This window comes from Leucopleurus acutus, assembly GCF_964270905.1.
Source record: "Leucopleurus acutus genome assembly, chromosome: 3".
Taxonomy (NCBI): Eukaryota; Metazoa; Chordata; class Mammalia; order Artiodactyla; family Delphinidae; genus Leucopleurus; species Leucopleurus acutus.
In genome coordinates this window covers 175,645,165-175,651,948 of record NC_139145.1, presented here as the reverse complement: position 1 = coordinate 175,651,948, position 6,784 = coordinate 175,645,165, and positions in this window count along the sequence as shown.

The following is a 6,784-nucleotide window of genomic DNA, read 5'->3' as shown; positions in this document are numbered from 1 at the left end:
CCCTCACAGCCATCAACGGAGGCCACGGGCAGGGCATCCTGGGAACACAGGGCCCCCAGGGCTACGACGCATTTCAGAGCAGGAAATCCCCCAGCCAGCTGAGAGTGGTCTGGATCCGGCCTCCTCATTGCCTGCAGCCCTTCTCAACAGAAACTCTCCCCGTTCCCCGCCCGCGGATGTGCTGGGTGAGGGACGTGGGGAGGACAGAGGCCGAGCGTCCCCCCTCGGGCTCACCCCACCTCCAGACGCGTCTCCTCGTCTTAGAGACACGCCTGGGCCCTGATGCGATCGTGCCGACGCAGATTTATGACTAGAGACGCAGCTTTGGCACAGCTCTGCCCTTTGAAAGTGCTGAGAACTGATTTCTACCAACAGTGGAACTGTCCCAAAGGCGCCATGCCTGGAAGGGGGCTCAGGACGGGGGCAAGGTTGCCTCTGAGTGAGCCTGAGCTGGTCTCAGCTTCCGGTCTGCCCCGGTTCTCCACCGGCAGAGGACAGGACACTGCAAGTGTCCCCGCCCAGACTGCCCATCCGCGGGGGGCCAGGACGCTCAGAGGGGCTGGGCTCAGCAGAGGGGAAGGGGCCTCGGAGGCACGGGGGGCCCAGGCAGCACGCCCGCCCTGACAGTGGATGGCGTCCCACAAACGGGCTGTGGCGAGGACACACCAGTCAGCGCCACGTGAGGGGGCCACACGCAAACCACACTGGTCTGAGACTTGCGGGAAGAACAGATGGCAACCCCGCAGGGGTTGCATCATAGCGAAAGCACCAACGCAAGCACGATGCCCACCGAACCAGTGGACGACAAGGAGAGGCCGCCCCAGAGAAAGTCCAGGACAGGGACAGTGGCCAAGCACACCCCTGACGACCGGGGTAACAAAGAGGGCGTGGCCGCGTTGCACTGTGAACGGTCACAGCGGCTCCAGGCCTGAGTCTCAAGAACGCGCAAGCCGGGCTTCCCCGGTGGCGCAGTGGTTGAGAGTCCGCCTGCTGATGCAGGGGACACGGGTTCGTGCCCCGATCCGGAAAGATCCCACATGCCGCGGAGCGGCTGGGCCCTTGAGCCATGGCCGCTGAGCCTGCGCGTCCGCAGCCTGTGCTCCGCAGAGGGAGTGGCCGCAGCAGAGGCCCGCGTACCGCAAACAAAACAAAACAAAACAAAAAAGAATGTGCAAGCCAGCGGCTGTGCTGGGCCCTGGAGCTGGTGGCGCATCCTGTAGGGACCCCAGCTAGGCTTGGCCCCACCTGGGGGGACGGTCAGAGAGGGGAAGCGTCCAGCAGGTGCCAGGGGCTGGGAGCCACGCGTCCCAGGGCCACCTTTGAGCGGGGATTGCCGGCAGGGTGGGGGACTGGGGTCCAGTGGAGGGTGGGCGTGAGAGGTCTGGGTTCAGCTCGGGGTGCCCGGGCCCCTCCCCTGGCACCAGCGCATGTGAGCTCTCTCTGGTGCCCGGGGTGGAATCCGTGAGCTGGCTCTGGGTCAGAGCTCCACCCCTTGACCGCTATCAGGGCTTCTTGTCTGCGTCCGTCTTTACATGCGGGGCACTTTTACGTGGCGTTGGTGTCTGGGCTGTGGCAGGCGCTCCATTCAGCTGTGCGCGGTGGCCCTGGTCAGACTCCCAGCGCGGTTGCCAAGTGCGTGTGCTCAGCCTGAGGTCCTAAGTGTGCGTCAGCGCAGAGCCATCTGCAGACTCTTAACTTGGAGGCTCCTCCTGAGAACTGAAGCGATTGCTGCATCAGTGTGAGCAGAGAACTTGCCTTTCCTGCATCCGTGCCCTCCAGCTGGGCGGTGCCAAGGTCAGCGGGCAGGTGGCCTTTTTCGGGAGCCCGCGGCAGCCTGCAGGACCGGGAGCCCAGCTGGGGGACGGCACGGGGTGTGGGGCTCCGTGGGGAGCCTGAAGATGGATGGAAGGCAGCTTGAACCAGCTTCCGCTGAAGGGCCTGGGGGCCTGGGGCCCAGACGGCGGGCGCAGCCTCGGCCCCCGGGGCCTCGTGGGCTTGGTCAGTGATCTGGCCAGGACTCACCCTTTGGTGGGGAGGCTGAGGAAGCAAGGCCATCCAGACAGGGGCGGGCACAGTTAGAAGGTAGAATTTTCAGTGTTTTTTATGGAGAAAAGGGCCTCGAAGGCCAAAGTGCCCGGTCTGGGCTGCTGAGCCCAAGAGCTGGACGGACGCCCGCATCTTCCAAGCCGGCGCTGCAGACCCTCCTTCCTGAGCTCAAGCGGTGAGTGCACCCCGAAATCTGGGGGCAAGGGCTCCCCTCACCTCCCAGCCCCCCTGAGCCTGGGGGCTTGCCGGACCCTCAGGACACCCTTGGCCCTGTGTGGACGACGAGGGACACGCACAGGACCCACCCGCGTGGGAGGCGCCCGTGGGCACTGACAGCCCGGCCAGGAAGCTGAGCTGAGGAGGACTGCGGGCCCTTCCTGCCCCTCAAGGCACCCAGATGCCACCCCGAGCCCAGGGAGCGGGCAGAGCGGGGCTCATGTCCCTCCTGCGGCAGGGGTAGGGCGCTGCGTGCCCCGTAGGGACGTGGCCGCAGCCTTGCCTGGTTGGGAAGCACAGTGTCCTGGGCCGGAGGGCCTTTCCGGCATCTCTGAGGTCAGCGCCCCCAGACAGGGGACCTAGGTGAGAAGGGAGCCCGTGCTCATCCCTGGAGTCGGCAGACGTGTGGTCTGAGGCTCAGGAAGGACCACGTGGAGTCGGGCGGAGTTCCCACCAGCTTTTACAGGTGGGAACAGGAGCCCTGGGGGCCTTTCCGAGGAGCAGGTGGGGGTCGCCAGCGGAGGAGATGGTGGCACGAGACAGCGAGTGACCAGGACGCAGGAGACACGAGCAAAGCACAGCCTGTGGCCGGGCCCAGCCCATCCTAGCTGCTGCCTGGGCCTCGCCGGGAAGGGTCTGCTGGGACCTGGGCCTGAGGGCAAAGGGGGCCTGGAGCCCAGTCTGCTGTCTGCTCTTCTGTCAACGATCTGCCTGTCCAGCTGAGGGCACTGCGGTAGCAAGGGGGGTGGGGGGACAGTGGCCATTCTCTGGAAACTTCAACCCACGCCCTGTTTATGCACCCACTGTGGACCACCTGGGAGCCTTGCTGGGTGAGGCTGGGAAGCCATGGGCCACTCTCCACCCAGAACAGGACCAAGTGGTGGACACAGGACCTTGCAAACAGACAGCACTTCTGCCTGGCCGAGCCACAGACGATTCAGGATTTCATAGACGGTGCACGGGGCACCGCATTGCCTCTGTCCTGGCCGGGACCCACACTCAGACGGGGCTCTGTGAGGTGATGGCCGTGGTCCGTGTCAGTCCTGCCCCTCCCCCTTCCACCATCACCCTCCCCGCACCAAGCACAGGAGTGGACGTTCAGCAGGCTGATGGCCACTGCACACAGGCCCTTTCTTGGGACCTTTCCAGCCAGAGCTGGTGGGACAGTCCTTGCTTCTTCCCCAGTTTTGGGTGTGAGTGGGGCTGCTGGAGCTGCCGTGGCCGTGTCTACACGCACCGGGGGAGCCCAGAATCTTCAGGCAGAGATACGCCCCAGAGTGTCCCGGTGGCTGAGTCCCCTGTCCCGTGCCCAGGCAAGCCCCACCTCTGCTCGTCCGTGGCTCTGGTTCGTGACCCACTTTGGGGTTCAGAGAGTCTGAGTCGAGTCTCTTGCAGTCGAGAATTCCCGGCACCAATAAGCTTGAGGGACTTCCCAGGATGACCAGCTGTGCCCTGCCCCCTGGCTGCAGCCACGTGGGCAGAAGGTCAAAAATTAAGACTCAGAGAAATTGGAGGTATGCCACCAAAAGCACGATCAACAAAAGATGAAATGGATACATTGGAAATATCAAAATTAAAAGGACAACATTAAGAAAGTAAAAAGAGGGCTTCCCTGGTGGCGCGGTGGTTGGGGGTCCGCCTGCTGATGCGGGGGGCGCGGGTTCGTGCCCCGGTCCGGGAGGATCCCACGTGCCGCGGAGCGGCTGGGCCCGTGGGCCGTGGCCGCTGGGCCTGCGCGTCTGGGGCCTGTGCTCCGTGGCGGGAGAGGCCGCAGCGGTGAGAGGCCCGCGTACCGCAAAAAAAAAAAAAAGAAAGTGAAAAGACAACCCACAGGATGGAAAAAAATATTTGCAGATCCTACATCTGACAAAGAACTTGCAACCACAATATGTAAAGAACTTTTACAACTCAACGATAAAAAGGACAAAGATTTAATAGACATTTCTCCAAGGAAGATATGCAAATGGAAAAGAAGCAGGCGAAAAGGTGCTGACAGCGCCACTCATCAGGGAAACGCAAACCAAAACCATGTGAGACACCACGTCACACCCACCAGGACAGCCAGGACCAAACGTCACAGGACGGCAAGGGCGCGGAGCCTCCCACACGGCCAGCGGGCTGTGAGGCGGGAGTCCACATTGAAAACACCTGGGGCTCAGTGGGCTCGTTCTTCTCGACGCGAAACAGAGGCCCCACGTGACCCAGGCGCGAACCCAAGAGAACTGGAAAGCTGTCCACAGGCTTGTGCGTGAACACCCACAGCCGCCTGAGAGAAGAAACAAGCCAGGTGTCCACCAGCAGATGAACAGCCCAACAAAACGGGGTCCATCCACACCACGGAGGAATGAAGCAGTGACAAGCTACAACACGGATGAACCCTTGACACGTTATGCTGAGTGAAGGAAGCATACGTCACGGGACTCCCTTCACACGAAATGTCCGAAACAGGGCAATCCACGGAGGATGAACACAGGTCGTGCGGCTCCCTGGGGGTGGTGGGAAGACGGGGGGTCGGGGACGTGCTCTCTGAGGAGGGCGAAGATGTTCCGAAGTTGCCAACGATGGTTGCGCACATCTATGAAAATACTAAGAATCATGGGTTGTACACGCCACGTGGGTGGATTGCGGGGCATGTGAACTAGATCTCAATACAGCTCAAGAACGAATTTAAAGAAAACAGTCACCAGCGAGCCCAGGTCAGGGTGGAACAGGCGTGGGGTTTCTGCTTTACGGTCCCACTGCCTCACACCATGTGACAAGGTGGCCATGAGGACAGACACCAGGCAGCCCCAGCCTCACGCCACCCGCCTTCCCAGGACCCTCGCTCTCCCTCTGGGCCTTCTCCAGACCTTGTGACATCTGCACGGAACAGGAACCAGAGCCTCTGCAGAAAGAATGAGGCTCAGTGGCCTCTGCCAGCACACCTGGCTGGGCTCCCAGCCAGCGCCCCTCCGTGGAGTACGGGGAGTCCGGCTTTGCAGCCGCTGCACCAGTGAGCACGCAGGTGTCACGCACAGCCCCACCCAGGAGCAGATCTGCACACGGCGTCGCACGCCTACCCCTGAGCTGCCGCCTCGCGTGGACATAAACACGATGCCTTTGGAAAGGCTGTAACCCCCGAGTGGTCGCTTTCACAATAGCGTCATCATTACTGTTGTCACAAAAACATTAACAAGACGCATGAAACCACAAGATGACGAGCCTTTATATTCTCAGTTGGGATCAAAGGCGGTATGGATGGTGGAGACAGAGAGGGAGGGCTGGGAAGAGCCTGGAGCGCTGCTGAGAGAGCCTCAGACCCCGGCCTGGAGCTGGGTGCCCCATGGAAGGCGGCCGTCACCAGGGTCAGAGCCTGGGCCGCCTGCAGGTCCGGCGGAGACCTGTCCCCCAGGGCTGGGGACGTCTGCTTGCATGGAGTGGCCCACTCTGCGGCCGGGCCTTTAGAAGGGACGAAGGGAAGGGCTCAAGGGCCAGGCTGCCCACAGCACTGTTCACGCCTGTGTTCACAGCCCCCGGGTGCAGCTTGGCTCCAGGCTGAGGGTCGGCCCGGGTCACAGGAGCAGCTCTCCAGTTCAGCCTCCCACCCTGTCGCTGACCAGCTGTGCGCCTGCGGGAACCACGGGGCCCCGTGGGCCGCTGTAAAATGGGGCGATGCCAGCACCAGAAACCACACAGCCTGAAACCTGGACCAGATGGTGTGTGTGAACTGCCCCCGGGCTGCCTGGACAGCAGCTCGTCAATGCGTGTTATGCGGGGGCTGGGTGCTGGGGGGCCAGGCAGCGGGGCGGGCTGCAGCGGTGAGCTGGGGAGGCCCAGCTCCGTTGAGGGGCTGACCTCAGCCACCCACGGCAGCCCACCTCCAGGGCTTGGTGCCGGCCCTGGGCTATGTGGGGTCACCACACCACCACAGACTGGAGATTCGGCAGTGACACAGAGTGACGGGCACCTGCTGAGCTGAGGCCCCTGCAGGAGGTTCAGGTGCTTGGCGGGTGTTCGGGGGGTTCAGCTGAACGGAAGGGAGAGGCAAGCGGGGGCCCAAGCAGGAGGTGAGGCAGGGCAGTCTCCGGAGGCAAGCGGGTAGGGGCCGATGCAGGGCAGGCGCTGCAGGGAAAGAGCAGGGAGAGCGCCCAGGGGCTGGGCGATGCGGAGGGGGCCGAGCGCAGGAGACCCCCTGCCCACTGCCCAGGAGTCCAGCCAAGGCCAAGGGGATGGGGGCAGGGCGAAAGCAGCCCTGGGGCCCCACCCCAGCCCTTCCCTGTCCTTGATGAACCCGAGGCAGAAAGAGGCCAGCGGGTCCCCACCAGCCGGGCCAGGACCTGCAGTTGGCTTTTCCCAGAGACCCCCTCCTCTACCTCCTGTTCCCTGCAAAGGACCCTCCCCAGGGGCCTCCTGTCCACTCGGATCCCCCCACCGTCTCTCCAAGACCCAGGCTACCACCAGACAGGGAAGCCGGTTGCCTCTGAAGTACCGGGTGGTGCCCCAGGGTCCTCTCCTGCAAGTGGAAGGGCCTCTCGGGCGCCTC